The sequence below is a fragment of the Vanacampus margaritifer genome, chromosome 7 (assembly GCF_051991255.1).
Source record: "Vanacampus margaritifer isolate UIUO_Vmar chromosome 7, RoL_Vmar_1.0, whole genome shotgun sequence".
Lineage (NCBI taxonomy): Eukaryota > Metazoa > Chordata > Actinopteri > Syngnathiformes > Syngnathidae > Vanacampus > Vanacampus margaritifer.
Genome location: NC_135438.1, coordinates 1,915,989 through 1,937,603, shown reverse-complemented (window position 1 = coordinate 1,937,603; position 21,615 = coordinate 1,915,989). Strand labels below are relative to the sequence as shown.

The following is a 21,615-nucleotide window of genomic DNA, read 5'->3' as shown; positions in this document are numbered from 1 at the left end:
CCCAACTTTGAGTTGTTTCATGAAAAACAAAACAACCTAAAACAAAAAAACAACAACTGCTTTTAAAGTTGTACACGCTTGAAACTGCTAGGTCAAAAAGAACCAAATTGTGGTCAAAAATTAGACCAACGCGCTACTTGGGTCAATTTGACCAAACTTTGGGTTAGTTCTGTATCAAAACGACCCAACGGTTTGTGTTGTTTTGCACAATAAAGAAATAAATTATTGTGAGTAGTGGGTCGGGAGTTATTTTTTGTGTCTATTTATCTGATGATTCACTCAAAAATAACCAAAAAAGGGTCAAAAAGGGACCAACCCAACTTTTTGTGTTAAATAAAACTTTAACCTGAAAGGTTGGGTCAAACAAATAAACCACAAAACAGCCCAATTATTTCTTGGCAGTATGTAAGAGGAGTTGTATAAAATAAATATTTGTGAGTTATTCGTTTGACAGAACTTTTGGGGTTAAATGAATAACCCCCCCAAAAATGGGTCATTTCCGTTTTTGACTCAGTTTGGGTTATTTTTGACCCAACTGCTTCTAGAGTGTTTTGATTTCAGGCCTTGTTTTTGGTCATTTGAAAAGTGCTTCTGATTCTTGGTCTGTCTCCTCCCCTTAAAAAATCCAAATATAGCAAAACTACGAGCACAATCCAGGTATATACAGCTCATCTTTTCTCTTTTTTTCCCCCCAGGAGGGCACGCACCCCAATTTTTGTGTCCTTTCCTGTACTTCAGCTTCACAAGATCCCGTTAGCACAATGAACTGTCGCACCTTATTGCACTCGGGAGCAATTCATCAAAGGTTTGCCATCATCTTATTTCCACCAACAGCTCTCGACTGATCTGATTCTCGGAATGGCGATTGAATGGTTGCACTCCCTCAAAACGTGCCGGCGCAAAATGTCTATCGGCGGATAACGCATTGAATTGAGAGCGGCGGATATTGGATCCATTCGTCTTTGAATGGTGTCACTTGAGCGCCGAATAAAATCAAGATGCGCTTCAGACGAATGAGGAAACTAGCGAGGCCTCGGACGCCATCGAAATTTAGCACGGAAGGCTAACATGCTTGATGAAGCAGCATGTGGCTCGTTGCCCAAGGTTATTCTCGTTTGTATCACGAAGCAGATCAATAACCAAACAATTGTGCCTTTGTCATCATGAAGCGTCTCCATAACTCCAAATAATTATAGTTGTTATCATGAAAAGGCGCAAAATACAAAATTATTGTATGTTTCTCATCACAAGGCAGATTTTCAACTGTAAACAAATGTATGATGCTTGTCCTGAGGTGGCTCAGTAACTGTTTGTCATCATGAAGCGGCTTGGTAACTGTAAACAGGTGAATGTTTGCAATTATGAAGTGGCTTGGTACATGTAAACGGATGTATGTGTAATTATGAAGTGGCTTGGTTACTATAAATAGATGTAGGCCTATATTTGTCATCATAAAGCAGTTTGATAACTGCTAGAAATTGTTTGCCATCATGAAGTGGCTTGGTATGAAAACAGCTGTATGTTTGTCATCATGAAGTGGCTTCATAACTGTTAACAAATGTATATATTGTCATCGTGAAGTGGCTCGGTAACTGCTAAAAATTGGATGTTTGTGAACACGAAGCGGCTCAGAAATGGTAAACAATTGTATGTTTAACACCATGAGGAAGCTCGGTAACTGAACACATTTATATGTTTTTCTTCATGAAGTGGCTTGGAAACTGAAAACAATTGTATATTTGTCGTAGCTCAAGGTTTTGGTGGCTGAGGTCAGTTGTTTCTTTTGTTATTAGCATCAGCGCTAACGCCACTGTTCAGAGCAGGACGTCGCGCTCGTGCAAAAAGATTGAAATAATCAATTTGTGCTTATTTAAAATTTTAAATCATAATGTGCACCTGTTGGGGAAGCCCTGAAGAGAAGAGCGAGAACAAACAAACAATTGTTTATAGATTCTTTAAGACGGATGAGAAGAAGTATTAGCAATCCTCAGGCTAAGATAGCATCAATTCTATTCAGTCATTTAGAACATAAAAGATAAAGTGAAGCATTTAGGGTAGAAAATAAAAGTGCGGAGCAATTACGGGAGAGCGGCAGAGGTGAGCAGGAACCAATCGGACGGCAAATTGGAAGCAAAGTGGAATGAGGCCGGCGAAAAGGGAGCAGGTGTGTTTGTGTGGCGACTTTTTAATGATGTCTCGGCATCGCCACACAAACACGCAGTCATTAGCGCTGCGCTAGATGCTAACAAACAACAGGGAGATTTTGGCCACCTGAGTCTTTAACCCATTCCGCAGACGCGCAACCCTTACCAGTTGAAAATCATGGTAAAGGTGACACATCAGGTATTCTGACAATGAATAACACGACAAGGGATGAAATCGCTGACTGAAAGGAAGGTTGTCACTTTTTTTTTTTTGCTGCCTCAATGGAAAGGAATGAAGAAGTTGAAAAGTACATAAATATTCAACCGCTTCTCATGAAATCCGACACAGGTGTTCATCGTAGCAGGACGCATGGAAGTCAATGTCGAACAGAAATGTACAGGAAGGCAGCCATTTTGTGTTGATTCACAATGAAACACACTCCAAAGTGTGGGAAAATTCCGCGATTCCGAAACCAGGATTAGAATAGTTTGGGATTTTTCATTAAAGTTACTTTTTATTTCATTTCGACTTTTGTTTTGTAACTTCAGTTCATTTGAACTAGTTGTTAGAGCAATTTTTTATTTATTTTTTTTCCGCAAAGGGCAGCGACACCCCTGATGATTATTTATTGCTACCACTCAATTTTCCAATGGAAAGCTACCTACTAAAAAAGAGCCGAGTCCCCGCAAAGGCAGCATCGTTTGGAAAGTCGTTTAGTGCCAGTAAAATGATGACGGACGCCCCTCAGGCCGTAACCAAAGTTTCATTCATCTCGCTTGTAAATCAATGTTTCATCGGCAGAGTTATGAAAATATGAATTGAAGTTTCAAATCCTATTTAGTGTTGCTTTAAATGAGAATACTTGTTTTTAGTTGGTACCGTTAACACAAATGTTTTTACAGTTTTCGGTGTAACCCTTTTTTTATTAGTCTTTGGCCCATTCACATAAAAAAAATTCTGAACATTTTCCTTTGTGACATTGGACGGTACCAAATCTTTTTCTTCCAAACCTTCATAGAGAAAAAGCACAACATTTATTTATTTTTATTTTTTTTAAAATGCTGAGTCAGTGCTTTGACGCTCCCTAAAGTGTGGCATCGGGCTGAATGGACGCGCGAGTGAGGCTGCGGGCGATCCGTCTGGGAGGCAAGCGGGGTGTCGCCTCAGCTTCCATCTGCTCGCCGCCTTTGCCGCCATCTACCAGCGCAGGTTCTCATTTAGCCGTTTGCTCAAGCTGTGCGACAAACACGCGCGCTAAGACGTCGCAAGGCGACGCCACACGTGTCAACAATTACAAGACGCTTTCCGCTCGCTTCACACATGTTCTGATTGGCGGCCGTTAATGATTCTTACTTTTTTTTTTGGGGGAGTTTTTTCTGGTTAACTCTTTGACTGCCAAAAACGTTAAATAACGTTTAGTAAAATCCTAGGGAGGAGTGCCAAAGACGTTAAAAGACGTTTGTTTCAAAACAGAGGTGAAACTAACCATTTTCTATTGTTGATTACTGAAAAACGGAATAAGGTAGTAACAAACTTTTTTTTTCTGATGAAAGATGAGAGCCCAATCTTTCATTTGAACTATATGTGTTTCCATAGTCCAAACACATAATTTTCTGTGGACCTTGAAAGATCAGTCAAAATGCTTAAATCGGCTGGCACCCACGGCATCCCTTTTCTGAAAACGTCTGGCAGTCAAAGAGTTAATGATTCTTACTAAGAAAACTGGACTTGAAAAAAAGGAAATATATATGTATATATATCCCCAAAAAGCTGTTGCTAACCAAAACAACAGCACCCACCAAAACACATACTATCCCAATTCACATCTGAAAAATTAAATCTCATTGACTGCCATTGATGGCTATGGATGTCAAATATCAATTTTAGCTGGGCGGGGCCTGCCCCTCCAGGGCAAACAACCCCCTGCCTCTTCCTCTAGTAGACACCTCCCCCACCTGCAGGTAAGTAAATAAAGTACCCCTGGATTCTATTTGCGGAAATACGGTAGCTTTTGACATTTATAGAAATAGATGGTGCGCGTGAGCGTGCGCCATGCCCAAGGGGGCAGTGAAGACCGGTGGTCGGGGTCAGTGGGGGGAGGGGGCGCGCTGAGTTATGGGACCCTATCGATCGAGGCGAGGTGCACAGTGATTGAGGGTTGCTCGGGAGGACGATTGGTCGCTTGATTGGTCGCGGCAGGAAATAATAACATCAGGTAAAAGGATGAAGGGTGAGGAGCATAACGGAGTTTGGCTTTAAAGTGTTTAGTTGCCGCATTTGAGATGCGCAATCCTGTTGCCGTCGTTCATATTCATCAATTTGACGCGTCCACCTTCAGTACGGGAAACGTATCAATGGCGAGTGAATCAAAGCATTGACCTGAGCTCCCCGTGACACCTCCCCTCTGAAAATCAATAACGCTCGTGCTGCGATATGCAGCCGACGTCCCTGAAGATTTGTAAAGCGCGGAGAGCGTAGCGCGTCGCCGATGCGGCTCAACCGCATCTATCGACTTGCCCTTTTATTCTATTATGTATATTCAATATTTACAAGCCGCACGTGAACAGCAACGATATGCGGACGGACGTTATGGATGTTCACCGTGACATGTCGAATGGCACCACCTGTTGATTTTTAGCTTTCACTTCTTTTAGGGGCTTTCGTGGGGAAAAAAAAATGTGGGATGAAAATACATTTTGTATCGAGATGAGAAAAAAAATCTTTGTGAAAAGATTTCTTTATACAGTATTAAGATTATATTCGGGGGGTTCTGAAAAAAAAAAAAAGACAGAAATCTTACTTTATTAAATTCTTAGGTTTTTTAGATTTGTTTTTAATGCCTGGTAAAAAAAAAAAAAAAAAGATATTTGTATAGAATCATCACATAAAAAAGAAAAAGGAGCAAAGAAATATAGGGGGAAAAAATTATATTATAAGAACAGTCACTTTTTGTCAGGATACAGTATTTAAAGAAAACTGTTTTACAACAACAAAAAGTTGAATTGTGTTTTTCAAGATTGAAATACTTTTTTAAAACTTTTTTTTAGAAAAACTATTAGCAAAAATAGAGTAAAAATTCATGTTACTTTTTTTACAGAAGACTTTTAGTCAACAAAAGACAATTTCAAATAAATTAGTTAAGTAATTTTTTTCTTTTAATAATAACATTCTTTGTTTTGAGATAATATAAAGACTGGACAGAGGCACGCACGCGCATGCGCACACACACGCACACGTCAGCTCCCTGTCATTGTTGATCACCACCCCGCCCCTTGAGACCACCACTGAGGTCATAGCCTGATGGCGTCTGACCATTTGACCTTGAGGGAATAGAAGTTCTTATTTCCATGCAAAAAACAACAATAACAACAAAAATAATTTATTACATCATCCCACTATATCACATTGACGAACTAATGAGTGATCTGGAATGTCTTGGCAGAGACCTTTTATTGGACATGTGACACGATAGAGTTTAGTACTGTGCGATTTCTAACCTTGTGGAACACGATCGCAGAAAATCCCATTCAAATCAAAAGCAATCGTCACAACAATGCAAGCAATTTGAGTGACTTCATATGGACTACGTCTCCACCAAAGTTGGAGAAAATCTGATTCAAATATTTTACAATTTTGTGACCTTAAACTTTGAACTTGTCCTTTATTGTTTTGGCATGTGACAACCGCTTATAAAAAAAAAATCCTGGCTTCCTACGTTCTCAGCAACCAACAGAGTCAACGCAGCACCCACAGCAGTGTACATGATGCACCCCAAACTCCAAGTTGAGATTTTTCCCGATCGTGCAGGGGTTCCTAATGAAATGGCCACGAGCGATGCGCGGCTCGAGCAGAGCGAGCGCCCCCTGTCGCGCCGACGTCGTTAAAACCGAATCACTCCGCGCGTGTAAGGCGTCGCTTAAATTGAACGGCACACATTCAAACTGAATCTAATCCAGATCACGTGACCGAAAACCAGAAAAAGAATATTGATTATGTAAAAATATGAAATGTTACATATGATAATAATGCTTACCTTCTCCTCCGACATGAAACCTCCGCAATAGTGCTGTGAAAAATACAACAATAATCAGACGACTAAATCCTGGTAATCCGAAAATGGAATTTAAAAAAAAAAATCCGGATCCACTCTGGATGTCCGGATCGGTTCTGGAGCAAATCCAAAAACGTGTTCTCCTGTCAGGTATTCCACGTGCACGAGCGTCCAAACATTCCCGCTGCTTGGAATCCTGTTGCACGTGTCACACACTTTTTTGCCAAGCGTCCGTGCGTCCAGCCGCCGCGCGCCTTGGCGGAGGTATCCCGTGCGCGCTACTTCTTCAGCGGAGTGTCGACGCGATGTCACCGTGGCCGTGGACAACCTGAGCTGGAGCAGGGAGTGTCTCCTCCTCCTTCTCCTCCTCCACCGCCTCCTCCTCCTCCACGTCCTCCTCGCCCCCCTCTCTCTCCCCGCGATCGGCGTGCGCTCGCCGGCGTCATCGGAGGAGCCGCGGGTTCGAGTCTGCCGCCTGCCGCCGCCTGCAGCAGATGCGTCCGTCTGTCCGCGGTCGTCCTCCTCCTCGCTTCCAAACTCTGGGAATTCCTCAAGTGATGTGTGAGAAAGGATTGAACCTCTTCCTCCTCCTCCTACACGCAACCTCCCCGTGCACATATGCGCGCGCACGCTGTTTTAAAATAAATCAACAGTTTATCACTTGATGCTAACGACCAGCAATAAGTACCGTAAAATCCCATAAATGACCCGCACTCATGTATAATACGCCCTCTCAACATCGCTCTTAAAAAGACCTGTTTTTTTTCTCTTTGTACTTGTGTATAATACTTTTCTTAATTTGTTGCTACGCTTAATTAGGGGAGACCGGGGCTAGTTGTATCACTTTTTATACTTTTATATATTTCTTGGAATCAATACATCATATATAAACAAAATGTATACCAGGTGAAAGACCAAAGTCTTACGTATATATTTTTTTTTTAGCATTTATGTCATTTTTATACTTTGTGTCAGTGCAGAGTTACAAGCCATCAAATAGAGGGAGTGAACGTGTGACAAGTTGACCCACCAATGGGTAGGTTGTCACACTATATGTGTTAAAATGTCACACTGGATTTTTGCAACTAATAAAACAAGGACAAAATTATCCTTGCTCTCCTGTGGGGTTTTACGCTCCCTGTATAATACTCAATTCACAGTTTAATTTTCAACATCTAAGTTGGCTTTTTTTGAAACAAATGTCTTTTATATTAAAAAAAGGAATATTATTTTCCACCCAAAAAAAAAGTACATTTCAAGATGAAAAGCATTCTTTACGTTTAAAATGTGAAATTTGGAAGAAAAGTCAGTTTTTTATGGCCAGTCTAATAAAAAAAAAATATTGAATGTGCTAACATTGTTTTCCCAAATACAAATTCTTTATTGCATTTATTTATTTATTTTTACAAAAAAAATATGTTTAAGTTAAAAGATTTATTTTCAAGATAAATTTATTTGAATAAAACCATTGCAATCCTTTAATGAGTTATTTCTTGAAAAAGTGTCATTCTTAAAAGAATAAACTCTTGCCTTTATAGATGAAAGTTTGCATTTTCTTGGAGGAAAAGGTTGCAGTTTTATTAAAATAAAGAATAAGTAAGTAAGTAAACAAATAAATATATGTCTACATATATATTTTTTCTATCTTATGAAAAAGCCTTCTCAGTTGTTGATTAACTCAAGCAATATGACTTTTTCTTATTATTATTATTTCCTCAAAATTTGAGTTTTTGGTTATGCGAGAACTCTGACTCAAGTGGCGAAATCTTTTCTACGACGCACGTAATGAAGGTTGCGCATGGACGGGTGCGATGTGGAATTGGCGCCAGTGTGAAGTGCGCTGATCCCTGCTGATATAATCTCATTTTGCGACCAGGAGAAAATTAGCATCTTGGTTCTCGGCATGCTTTCACTTCTTATTTCATAACAATCTTATTTTCCGTCATGACCTCGCTGAGCCGCACTCTTTTTGTCTTTGTTTTTTTTTTAGCTTTTGAGGTTGTGTTTCAGGGAAAGACAACATGAGCTGATCCATCACAAGGTTGTGTTCAAGGACCCTCTGTTGCCTTTCTGAGGGTTTCAGAAACTTTTACTGCTTTCAGATCCTGGAACCAAAACGTCATATAAATTAAGCCTAACCCTTATTGAAAACCTCACACAGAGGCCAAAACCTCATTTGAAACCCTAATTCAAAACCTCTGCCCAGAGCCATAACCTTTGTTCTAACCCCGAATTTGTCTTTTTTTGAAACCCTACCCTTGGTTTCAAACCGTTGTTGGAAACTCAACATCTGGCTCATTTGAAATCTGAAATTAGGTTTCATAGGGTTAGGGTTTGAAACCCTAGCCTACAGTATGTTTCAAAACCTACTTTGCAACCTGAACCCTATTTTGACATTTTAACCCTTGCTCAAAACCCTAATTCTAACTTGAAATTCAGACAATTACCTCAATCCTAGCTTGCAACCCTAACTTTGGTTTCAAACCTCGTTAGCCTTTTCTGAAACCCTAATATTGCTATGAAATGCGGAAAATTAAAAACCCCAACCTTGGCTTGAAGCAACTATTGTGGTCGCCTTCCCTCCTCACTTCATTGTTTTTTTTTACATTTCTTGTCCGGTATCCAGGTCTGCCCTGTGAGCTCAATTGTGACGCTAATTAAATGTGCCACTCTCTGCTTGTCTGCGCATGTGGCCATCACTCGGACCGTTTTACCATCTGCCACGCGCCTGTCTGGACTGGACGTCCTTCTAAAAGCCAGCCGCTGCCATTCTGCTGCAAACGGGTCTATGCTGCCCATCCGGGTCCCAGATATGCACTGTCCCAGCAACCCTACTGTACATTTACCAGCACGTCCGTCGAGGTTTACCTGTCGGCTCTCTACCAGTCACACTTAACCAGCTGATCTTGGAACTGTCACGGATGATGATGCGACATCAGAGCGAGACGCGTTGTGATTTGGGTTGCTCGGGATGCCTGTGGGAGCTGTGATCAAAGTCGCTAGATACTGTAACGTGGATAAGCGAGACTGATGACAGGCGGATTGGTAGGTAGCTATTTCAACAAGTTAGCTGTGTGGAGAAGAAGGAGGGCAGGCAGATAGTTAGCAAAGAAGTGAGGGCGGACGCTGGGGAAAAGGGTACATGATAACTAGGAAGGAAGGCTACATATAGAAAGTAGCTAGGTACGTAGGTAGGTAAGATGGTTGGTAGGAAAATAGATCGGCGAGATAAAAAGTAGGTAGGTAGGAAAATGGATAGGTAAGATGTGGGTAGGTAGGAAAATGGATAGGTAGGTAGCGAAGTAGGAACATGGATAGGTAGGTAGGAAAATGGGTAGGTGGGTAGGTAGGTAGGAAAATGGATAGGTAGGTAGGTAGGAAAATGGATAGGTAGGTAGGTAGGTAGGAAAATGGATAGGTGGGTAGGTAGGAAGTTAGGTAGGAAAATGGTTAGGTAGGAAAATGGTTGGGTAGGTAGTTAGGTAGGAAAATGGATAGGTGGGTAGGAAAATGGGTAGGTGGGTAGGTAGGTAGGAAAATGGATAGGTAGGTAGGAAGGTAGGAAAATGAATAGGTGGGTAGGTAGGAAAATGGATATGTGGGTAGGTAGGAAGTTAGGTAGGGAAATGGTTAGGTAGGAAAATGGTTGGGTAGGTACAGTAGTTAGGTAGGAAAATGGATAGGTAGGTAGGTAGGTAGGAAAATGGATAGGTAGGAAGTTAGGTAGGAAAATGGTTAGGTAGGAAAATGGTTGGGTAGGTAGTTAGGTAGGAAAATGGATAGGTGGGTAGGTAGGTCTGCAGGCAAGCAGGTAGGAAAATGAGTGGGTAGGTAGGTAGGTAAGGAAATGGATAAGTGGGCTGTAAGTAAGTAGATATAAATGATAAATGTAAGGTAGCTATTGTTTTGAAGTTGGCATGATGGAAGAACAGGTAGGTGGCATGTATGTTGGCCGTCTGCTTGGCTGGAGCTGGTGAATGACGAGGCCGCTCCCTCCGCCTGGGCTGCCCACTTAGGGGGTCTCTAATCTGGGTTCCACAGCCAAGAAAGGAGCCTTGGCGTGTGAGCAGCTGGCCCAAGGCAGACAAAGAAGAGCATTTTACGCGTGCATAACTAAACAGCCATCACAGCCACAACACGGCGGCGGGCCTTTTGTGCAGTACATGTGTGGAGCCATGAATAATGCATGTGAGCGTTGCCGTATAATGGCAGCGTGACAGATGTTCAGTGGAACGTACATACGCGCGCACCCGCACGCGCAATCACACACAAGTGCTAAGCTATTGGCCACAAGTCAGTAAAATGCACAACCCGCCTGGACGTACATTTGGTCTGCAAAGCTCCATTTCACTTTGTCTGTGTTTGTGTGTGTGTCGCGTATGCCATGTGTGTAGGTGGGCGTTGATGAACCAGCACTCAGCAGGAGTTTCAGTTATGCCTGTGGTACCGTTCAACATGCACACTTCTACCTACCAACAACATCTACCAGTCGACTTTAGCCACCATTTACACCATTCACACTTAACAATTGGGTCAAAAATAACCAAACGATGGGTCAAAAATGGACCGATACTCTACTTGGGTTAAAAGAAAAAAAAAAAAAAGGGGGTCATTTTGTATAAAACAACTCAGAAAGCTGACCCATGAAGTGGATCGGTCCATTTTTGAGCCATAATTGGGTTATTTTTGTTTTGACCCAGTTGTTTTTAGAGTGCATCTACCAAGCAACCGTCCAACTCACATTTCCATCCTACCTTGCAATTTTTCCATCCAACCAACCAGCCTATAGGATTTCTTCAAACTACCCATTTGCATAATGGTTAACTAAGTTAGCAAAAAATAATGACATAACTAAAACTAAATGTGTAAAACCAAATATGTATTTTTATATTTATATTTATTGTATTTATTTTTATCTGAAACTATATCTCACATTTATAAAACTGATTCAACTTTAATTATAGGGAATATTTCCTTTGTTTTTGTCGTCAATTAATATCAAACATTTCAAGGTATTGTTCCTTGCATATAAAATATGCCGATCTTCCTACCTCGTTGATTTAGTGCTACCGTACACCGTGACTCCTTGGCAAGGGCATGGATGCCACGTTAGAGAGACGCTTCTGCTCTTTTTTGTTCATTTGACAATACTTAAAAAGGGCAAATGTGTTTCAAATCTCAAGCTTGGTCACTTTGAACCTTTTTTAGCTCTGACCATTCAGCATCCTCGAGTAGCTGAAGGTAGACGCATCTCCGGGTTTCAATTCTGTTCCGGAGCCAAATGTCAGCCGGTGCAGCTCTCGTCCTTTTCTTCCGGTCTCTTTCATCTTATCTCCTCGGTGCGCCCCGTCCCCCTTCGTCTTCTCGACGTTCCCCTTTTTTCTCACGCCTCGTACCCGCCCCCCCCGAGTGACATTTAACGCCTTGCGCTGTGATTTATTGCCCAAACCGCCAGCAGTCGGGCCGACTAACGGGGGGGTTAAGCGCGGGAGTTAAACGAGACGGATCGGCGTCGCTGACATTTGCCGCTGCGCTCGCATCTGGAATCATCTGGTAGGATTCATGTGAAAGCTGCTGTGTTATCATCACAGCTACAAATATAGGAGATGATTGAAAGGGAGGACGAAGATCGTTTTGTTCCAGGTGAGTTTGTGGTAAAAAAAACTTTTGGGGGGGGGGGGGGGTGTTTCCTAGGTTTAGGAGTATAGTTTGGGGATCGTTTTTTTCACTCCCTCATTACCCAAGTTTTCTTGTTTTTCGCCTAAGAAACCGGGTCGCTAAAGCGAAACGCCAGGCTTCCCGTTCTGTATCCCTCCCCTCTGTTAGTTCTTATTTTTGTGTCTCTTGAATAGTTTGTGCGTGTGAAGACAAATTCTTTGTGTTTTTACACACTTGTTACACAACTGTTTGATTATTTTTCTGATCATGCAAGTAAATACAGTACAAAGATAGACAGAATGGTAGGAACGAGGAAAATAGGAAAGTAGGTATACAGATAGGTCGTCTGGTGGGCAAATAAATTATGATTCATTTGTAACATTAAGTAGCTCATGATAAAATAACAAGGTACTGGTTCATAAGGGTTGGTCTATAGTGGTGGGGAGAGGGAGGCCGGGCAGGTGGGCCGGCTCCCGCGGACCCACCATCTGGTTTCCCTGGCAACCACGGGCCAACGTGTGACCTGGACAGTGTTGGACACGGTGCACAACATGCTTGCATCAGCGAAGCTAATTAATCAACAGGATGGTTGCCTTCAAATGGTGTTCAATGAGCAGTCAAGGAAAGGTTTTTTTTTTTTTTTTTTTTTTCCCCCGTCGGTGGGCCAAAATCATTTTTCATCATCTCATTTCTTAACCCGCAGCAAATTGGTGGAACCGCAGGCTGTCGCCTGCACCACTGAAGAGAAAATCAGCGGAGGGGAAACAATTACCTGCTTCATTTGAACACAAACATACGCATATAAACATTTGCCCAGTGGTGCTGAACGGGATAACGTCGACCGTGACGTAGATGAATGGATCCCTCACAGAAGTAGTTTTTAATCTTACAAACAGCGACCAAATTCTGTGAATTTCTGCTCACGTAGCAGCAATCCGAGAACTGATGCGCTGTTGCCACATAGTTATTTACCTTCCATCCATCCATTGCTTATCGGGCCACAGCTTTAGCAGGGAAGCCCAGACTTCCCTCTCCCCAGCCACTTCAACCAGCTCCTCTGACGGGATTCTAAGGCGTTCCCGGGCCAGCCGAGAGACACAGTCCCGCCAGCGTGTCCTAGGTCGTCCTCGGGGCCTCTCGCCGGTGGGACATGCCCGGAACACCTCTCCAGGGAGGCGTTCAGGAGGCATCCGATCCAGATGCCAGAGCCACCTCAACTGGTTTCTCTCAACGCGGAGGAGTAGCGGCTCGACACGGAGTCCCTCCCGGATGACCGAGCTTCTCACCCGATCTCTAAGGGAGAGCCCGAACACCCTGCGGAGGAAACTCATTTCGGCCACTTGTATCGAGGATCTTGTTTTTTCGGTCACGAGCTGTGGGTCGTGACCGGAAAAAAAAAAAGCCCTAACCCATAGAATAAGATGCTTTATGGAATCAGATGAAAGTAGCTAACATTAGCTCCTATCGGTTTATTTCCCATTATTCACTTTTTATTTTTTTTACCAATACCTGTCGGCTATTTTGTGATCTAATTATCATGTTTTCACACATGGTGCTGTGATTTGGCTAATGTTAGCTGCTAGCCCTAGCTGACGTTTGCCATTAGTAGTTAAAATGTGTTGTTTTTACATAAGAAGCAACTTTTTGATTTTGTTTTAGCAGAATTACTCAACAAGAACAATTATGTGAAAAGGCGAAGCAGCATGTGGCTCATTAGCCAATAATAATTTTGAGCGCCCTTTTCCACGTGACTCAACAATTTTATGTCTGTGATTAACTCAACAACATGTGGTTCAGTGGAAGTCTTCAAGTAACTGTAATATTTGGCGGCCCTTCGTTTGACCCAAACGGGGCAGCGGCTGCCTTGTCAGTCTGCTGCATTCTGTGGACCTCGTCATGCAATTTCGCCCTTTTCTTGCCAGACAATTCACTATTAGCAATCTGTGTTCCTATATTTAGCCATGACAGCTAACTAATGGTATCAACACATGAGCTAATGCATCATATGAGCGACAGACACACATGCGCACACAAAAACACTTCTACCCCGCTGAATTATTCAACCTTCCTGCCGTGTGCGTGTGTGTCCAGTATTTCATCCTTTGCCCACTTTGACCTGGTCTTTATCCATAATGAATACCCATTGTATTCAAATGAGGGTCATTTTGCTGCATTAATGGGGGTGGCCCACAAATGAAAAGTGTCGCCATGGTGACACGATGTATCCACGCACAGTAAAATGGGGAAAAAAAATTATTAAATAAAAATTCGAATATCATCATAGGTGAAGTCAGGAAATCTTGTGAGACTACAAGCTCAGTGAACTCTATAAGAGACACCAGGGTTTGAGTTTCTAACTGAAGCTTTCAATTGAGTTAGTGTAGTCAGGGTTGGGGTTTTAAAATACAGGGATGTGATTTGACCAAAGTGAAATTATCTGAAAATTTAGCCGGGGGTCTGGGGGCCGCTGGCACCCAGCTAGGTCCAGTACTAAGTACTTAAGTACTTTTAATGCACTCACATGACAAAGAAACAGACAAAACAACAGCATAAATTTTCAATGTATATTGAACTATCCCATATAAAATGGCAGTTTTAGTCAACTCAAAATCAGTCACATTCAAAAACATTGGACTGCCTTTGCTTTTAAAAACTATCACTGAGAATATCATCATATCTAACTAATGTGATTACTAAGTTAACACATAAATAATGTTGAGGGGTTCAAATTTCATGAACAAATAATTGTATTATGACCAAATGAAAAGTAACTCATATTAGAGCATACCACAAATGTCTTTGTTATAGCAGAAGATGTTATCTGTCCGAGTCATGTGCATACACAATGAACTACAAAAAAAAAACAAAAACAACAAAAAAAAAATAATCGCAAAAAAAATTTTTGGGGGGGGGGGAGAGAAAAAAAGCGGAATTCCGCGAATTTGCGGAAAAATCACATCCCTGAAAATAGGATTTTACTGTATACCAGGGGTAGTTATAGCCAGAAGTAGGGTTTCATTTAAAGATTAGTGTTACAAAATTGGGGGTTTAAGTCTGGGTTAGGGTTCAAAACCAGGGTTAGGGTTTGAAGTCCAAATTAGGGTTTCAAGCCATGGTTACCATTTAAAATGAGGATTTCTAGATAAGGTCTCAAATGTGTGAGCGCTGCCTTTCAAATCGTATTCTCATTTCCCACCAGTTCTGCAATTATCCACAAAAGGCATGAACAAAAAGGCCAACCGCATTTTTCCTTAATGGAGTCCCTCCTCTAATCTCGGCCTCCCATTGATCAGGCTCAAGACGGGCCTGGCGATGGTCGCCATGCTCTGATGGATGAATGCGCCGTGGAGGGAGGACGTCCAAAGAGGGACAGCGCCACATCCGTCTTCAGCTCAGAGATACGGCGCTAACACGTGACGCCTTATCGATTGGCTGGCCCGAGTCACCTCAAGGGCAAGGTTAAGGTGGTTTAAGTTTTGTTTTTTTGCTTTTGCTGTAACGACATTCCGCATGTATTGTTTAACATTATGTAGGTTAGCAACCAATGGAAACAATCCTTTACTTTTATCGAGAGTCCCCATTGGCTGCTAAAACGGTCCTTTTATTTCAATCCATCTGTTGGGATTCAGACATTGACTATTGTTTCAAAAAAAGGGGTCGAGTTCTGAAGACAGGTTATTGTTTCAAAGTAGGGTTTCAAGTCAAAATTAGGGTTTCAAATCTACAAGTGTTTTCAGACAGAGTTAGGTTTGAATGTGGGTTTCAAATCATAATTGGGATTTTAAGACAGGATTGGGGTTTGCATTTTGGCTTTCAAGTCATGTTTAGGGTTTCGAAGTAAGGTTTCGAGTCTATGATAACTTACATTGATGGTTTCTGCATTTGGCAATTTATTATTATATTATATTATTAGTAAGGGATTTTTTTTAATGGGCTTTAGGTGAACTGATGAATACACACACACACGCACATACAAAAAAATATATATATGTGTGTGTATATGTATATATGTGTGTGTATATGTATATATATTTAAAAATAATAATAAAAATAAAAAAAACATTTATTAAATTTTTTTAATTTATTTGTTTTTTTTAAAAAAGGAGAGCAATGATGATGTCAAATCGAATGAGCAATACTGAGCTCTCCTGGAAAAAAAAAAAAAAGGTTTCAAGTCTTTAATCAAAGGATAGGGCTTTAGAATTTTCCTTCCTGACCCTGCGTGTTTGTGGGATCCACTTTTTCTGTTGCCCATAGTCAGGGTTAGGGTTTCAAACTTGGATTACCCTTTCAAAATAGGGTCTCAAGTCTGGGTTATGGTTTCAAAGTAGGCTTCCAACGTAGGGTTTTGAGCCTGGGTTAGGGTTTCAAATTCAAATATTGTGACGCAAACTGCATGTTTTCTTGCATGTATAATGTAATTTTATGAGGTCGCCTTGGCACTGACGAAATAGAAAATGATTCCATTTTATGACTTGCAAGCAATCAATCAAAGTCTCATCCGCACACTTTTTCTTGTTTTCATCAAGCCTGGGAACTTTATGGCTCACATTAGTTTCCATTCCAATTGCATTAAAAGTGATGCATTTGTTTTATTGGCAGTGCACAGGAGGAGCGGAGATCGACAGACAGAAAGGTGCGGGAGGGGCTCGCCTCAGGGGGACCTCCATGAATCGGGGGTTGGGAGGGTTGGATAGCTGGCGGCTGAATGTCAATGACAGCTAACACGCCATTGGCTGAAGGCAAACATGGCAGCTTTGGATAGGAAGAAGCATGGCGGGAATACGACGGGAGACAGGTTGGATATTTAACAGCAGCAGCCGCAAGGAAAGTGCGATCACATTCCGGCAGTCGTACCGTGGAAGGAAAAATATTAAAACCCGACCATAGCGTGTTTTGGTAAAGGTGTCAATCCAGCCTGGGTTGGGAGTTGAAGCCACGGTTTGCAATTCAAATTAGAGTTTCTAGACTGGCAAGGGTTTATCAGCAGAGTTTAAGGGTTTAAAGCAAGGGTTCGGGTTTGAAATGAGGGTTTCAAGCATGGGTAAGGTTTTAAAGTTCAAAAGTTCAAATTGAAGGCTTGTTGGGGTTTCAAATTACGATTTTAAGCAAGTGTTATGGCTTCAAATTGGGGTTTTAAGGCGCACCCTGCCTTAAAACCCCCAATTTGACTTCCAAACATGAATTGGCGTTTAAAAGCAGGGTTGGGTCTTACACCCTTAAAACTGCTATTTGGCAGTTTTAAGGGTGAAATAAGGGTTAGGGTTTCTAATTGGGTTTAGGGTTTCAATGCACGGTTTCAATGTAAAAGTACGGTTTCAAGACTGCTGTAGGGTTTTAACCAAGGGTTTCAAAATTGTGGTTTAAAGTCCAAGTTTGGATTTCAAATCAGAGTTAGGGTTTCAAATAAAAATTTGAAATAAGGGTTTTCATGCCCGGATTGGGGTTTAGAAATTGTTTCAAAACTGGGCTAGGGTTCCAAACAAGTGTGTGTGTGTGTGTGTGGGGGGGGGGGGGGGGGGGGGTGGATTTGGTTGTTGTTTTTTTTACCTTTTTGTTGCCCCAACCTCCTTTTAAAAATGCTTATTGATGCAGCCTCATCCTTTTCTGTGGCTCTCATGCGGCCAAATCGAACCTGAAGAATGTCTGCTCCCCAATGAATTGCATTCAATTCATCCCATTCATTGCTTTTGCGGCGCTTTAATCACTTGCAAGCATCTATTCAATATTTCAAACACTATTGTTTTGTCATCTCATTTCACAGCAGTTGGCCAACGATGGACGTTCGCTGCTGCTACTTTTTTTTTTTTTTTTTTACATCTCGTTCTCGTACGTAAACAGCAACACTTTTCCTTCACCCAGAAAATAGAAAGCTTGTGCTGCGATTGATGTTTTGTTGACTCGTCAGACCGCCCAAGTAAACACTCTGCCCACAGAATCCTCATCCTACCTTTTAGCTCAGATTTTTGTTTCTTCTTCTTACACTCCCCAGAGACACTTTGAAGCCTTTTGGTGGCACAAAGATGCTGCACAAGCGCACGCAACCACGCGTGCACACTCAGTTCGGAGTTAGCGGGCCCGTTAATGTCGAGTGGCACCGAGCAGTGAATGTTTGCTGATGCGTTTCCACTCATTTAAACAGAGCTACGTCAGTGATTAAACACACACAATACTGACAGTGTGAGAGGCGGAAATTTTAAACGCACTAAGTCCATTCATCTTTGATCTTGTTCAAGGTCAGATGACTCGGAGACGACTGAGCACCTGGAATGATTTTTGGGCAAACATCCAGAAACACTTTACAGACTTGAATGAACTCAACAGGCCTGTTTTTGTAAACATCGGAATTCAGTCTTCGGCAAACCTAACAAATGTGATTTCTTCAATTCAAAAGATTTCACATATCAAAGAGATCGAAGTGTTGAAAAACTAAACCTGCATGTTGCATACATGTCGAAGGGAATTTAGCGTCTTCAATAAACGTTTTTTGCCAACGTAAAAAACTAGTTTGCATCTTCAACGAGCTTAGCATTTGTCTTTTTGTGAATATCAAAGGCATTTTAGCGTATTTGAAGAACCGGATTTTGCGTAGAATTATAAATGTCGAAGGGAATTTCAATTTTGTGTCTCCAATGAACTGAATGTTTTGTAAACGTCAAAAACAATTTTGAGCATACAAAAAAACTTAGCATGTGTTTTGGTGCATATCAAAGACAATTTGAGGTGTTTTCGTAACCGTTGTAGAGAATTTCATGTCTTCAACAAATTGAAAGTCTGCAACTTTGAGTCTTCAACTAACTTACCCTTTTGTGTTTTAGAATTATTAAATACAATGTATTGTCTGCAACCAACTGAACTTAACTGTTTTTTGTAAATACCATACGTGTTTTGTTAAATGTTAGAGACAATTAGTGTCACCGATGAACTGATCATCCGTGCTTTTGTAAACGTCAAACAATTTAAAAGCCTCAGGACCTAACGGACGGGTTTTCCTAGACGCCACAATTATGAGTCAACCTAGCGTACATGTTTTTGTTCATATGCAGTTTAGTGTAGTCAATGAACCGAACACGTAACATGGATTTGTAACCTTCAAAAAGAATTTAGGTTCTTCTACGAAACCGACGGACCGTACGTCTTTCTGCTAACAAACATTTGGAGCCTTCAATAAACCTAGTGTAGCTACCGGTTTTTCTAGTAGTCGATATTTGTTTTCGGTGAACCTGACACATGTTTTCATGAATATCAAATAGAATTTTGACTCTTTAATGCAACTAAGTGTTTTTGTAAACAAACAATTTCGAGTCTTTAACGTATTTTTTTTAAAATTGAAAATCAGTCAATTGACTTTTCAGCGAGCCTAAATGACAAAACACATTCTCCAATAAACTTAATATATGCTTTTTATTTCTAAAGACAATTTCTAGTATGTCATGCACCTTGCTCACGTGTTTGTAAAACATTCAAGTCAGTTTTGTCTCCAACTTACATTTCGTCAACATTAACGAAAGTCAAATCTTTAATTACCAATGTGTGTTTTCAGCTCTTAAAAAGGTGCAAAATCAATTACATTTGCTCGCTTCCAGGACGTCATCCGGTCTTGGACACTAATAGTTCCGTCCCCCCGATTGAGTAAACGCGACCCCCTCTTTAATTTGCTGTTTGGCACCAGAGGACAATGGCACCAAATTAAAATAATGGCTGCGGTTATTATGTCTGGGCTGTGGGCGAGCGGAGGAGGGTAATGACATGCTCTTGAATAAATACTGGCCACGCGTTTTGAGGCCGTAATGAGATAGTTGCTCCTATCTGTCCCCAACCCGACTCAATTAAAGGAGGTTTGCTCTCGTCGTGTGCTGAAGGCGAGACGAGCAAAACCACTTTTGGGTGTATACGCTCTTCGGACACAACATTAGGTACACGAGACAATGAGATCCAAGGCAAGAAAAGATTCTGATTTATCTTTTTACTACCTACTTGGCAAATGAGCAGAGCAAGTTCTCACTTTAAAGGGCAGTATATGTCTTTAGCATAGATAGCAGCTCAACAGCGTGGGACACCAAGTTTAAGCTCTCTTAATACTTCGTTTTCTGCAATATTGCCATGCATACAAAAAAACAACACCAATGAAATAATTCAAACAAAACACATTCAAAAATACAGTGATTTTAATGTCCCTTCTAGAAAGTAACTTGTCTTATCACTTTTGCTAATGTTATATATTTCCCCAGCCATTGGCATATCTAGAAGCTGTGGATTTTGCTTGTAACTACCACAAGGAAATATAAAATGTTTTTTTTTTTTTACATTGGTCGTTCAAGAGTCTCACTCTCTCCCTTGATTTAAAAAAAAAAAAAAACATTATTAAACCAGGAGAATCCCATTGAGATCCGAACATAACACAACTTTACGTACAGTTCAAACAGTAAATTAAAAACAGCAACAGATTAATGACTTCATTTCCAGGTTAATTTAAAATGCCATCAAACTCAGACAAAGTTATGAGATCTGAAAGTTGAATTGTCTTTTGTAAAGAATTTCAATCTGTAGGTGCTCGATACTGAAACGCCGACTTTCCTTTCTCTGTCCTGACAGTGGGGACAGTCAGTGAGTAGATGTCCTGAGAACGAAGACTTTCGATGAAGATAAACTTTCAAGTATGGAGGGAGTAACCCTATGAGTTGCAAATAATCCGTACCAGTGTGTCAGCCGACGAGTGTCCAAAGCAGGCCATCCAACCCGGGAATACAGTTCACAGTGATGAGTTTGTGGGGCATAGTTTGTTATGAAACGCAGGGAGGCATGAAAAACAGAGTCCAATGTATGTCGAGCTTTGGCTGGTGCATGTGAGTATAAAAAGGTATCCATAATCAAGTACAGGAAGAAATGCAGCCACAAGTCTCTTCTTTGCATGGAAAGTAAAACACAACTTGTTTCTTAAATAGAAACTTAAGTTTTTCCTCATCACGTGGACATAAATAAGTTGAGCAAGATATTAAAAGCAGTAGAAATGCTGTGAGGCTTTTCAGCACAAATGATCCCGGATGCCTGGAGCAAGTGCCTGAAATGTTGCGTTTTCTTTCCTTGCGTTCTGCTGACATCTTGTGGCAGAAAGAGCAATTACAGCACTGCCAGATTTGAATAATAGATTGAAGGGAGAACTATTAACTATTTCAAATACCGTAATCATTCCCTCTAGGGCAAATACATGTAGAAAATCTGGGCAACAAACTTATTGAGCTGTTGATGATAGAGTGGCCAAAAATTATACTGGAGTGTTGTTTCTTTTAAATAATATTATTCAAATTAAAATGTAAAAAGTGTTCACAAATATGCACTTCAGCAAAAATAAGGACGCATTCGGGGAAGGAAAAACCCCTATAGGTGAATCATTTATAATTTGTTTATCTTTTTAAATAGTACATGAATGTCAGACAAAAACAAAGAGGAAATATGCAAATTCAAATATGTCCAAACAATCTCAATAATGAATTTTGAATTACCACCATGCAGATGATTAATTATATAATCATAATAAATTTGATTATAGTAACCTATATTTAACTATATTGTCAGCAATGTTGACATCGGTTTCATACCCTATTTGAGTTCTGCCAACTTTTTTATCTTTAGTGAGCACACGTGGATTTATTTTGTTCACAACTGCAATTTGCATTCCTGTTGTGTGATTGACAATTAATAGCATGTTATTAATGCAATAATACAGTTAGTGGTACTTTTGGTCTGAGGACATCAGTAAT

The 21,615-nt window shown here is 40.9% G+C and overlaps 1 protein-coding gene across 6 annotated transcripts in view; it reads right to left on the bottom strand.

The window, feature by feature from the left end:
- Positions 1 to 21,615, bottom strand: part of cacna1ib (calcium voltage-gated channel subunit alpha1 Ib) — a 136,381-nt gene that overhangs the window by 105,819 nt on the left and 8,947 nt on the right. For 2 of the 6 annotated variants that reach the window (XM_077569873.1, XM_077569874.1), the window contains exon 1: positions 6,179 to 6,542. The exons of the other annotated variants lie outside the window; for them this stretch is intronic. The gene's annotated coding sequence lies outside the window, so the exon portion shown is untranslated. Of the gene's footprint in view, positions 1 to 6,178; positions 6,543 to 21,615 lie in introns of those variants that run through there. 6 annotated transcript variants of the gene reach the window in all.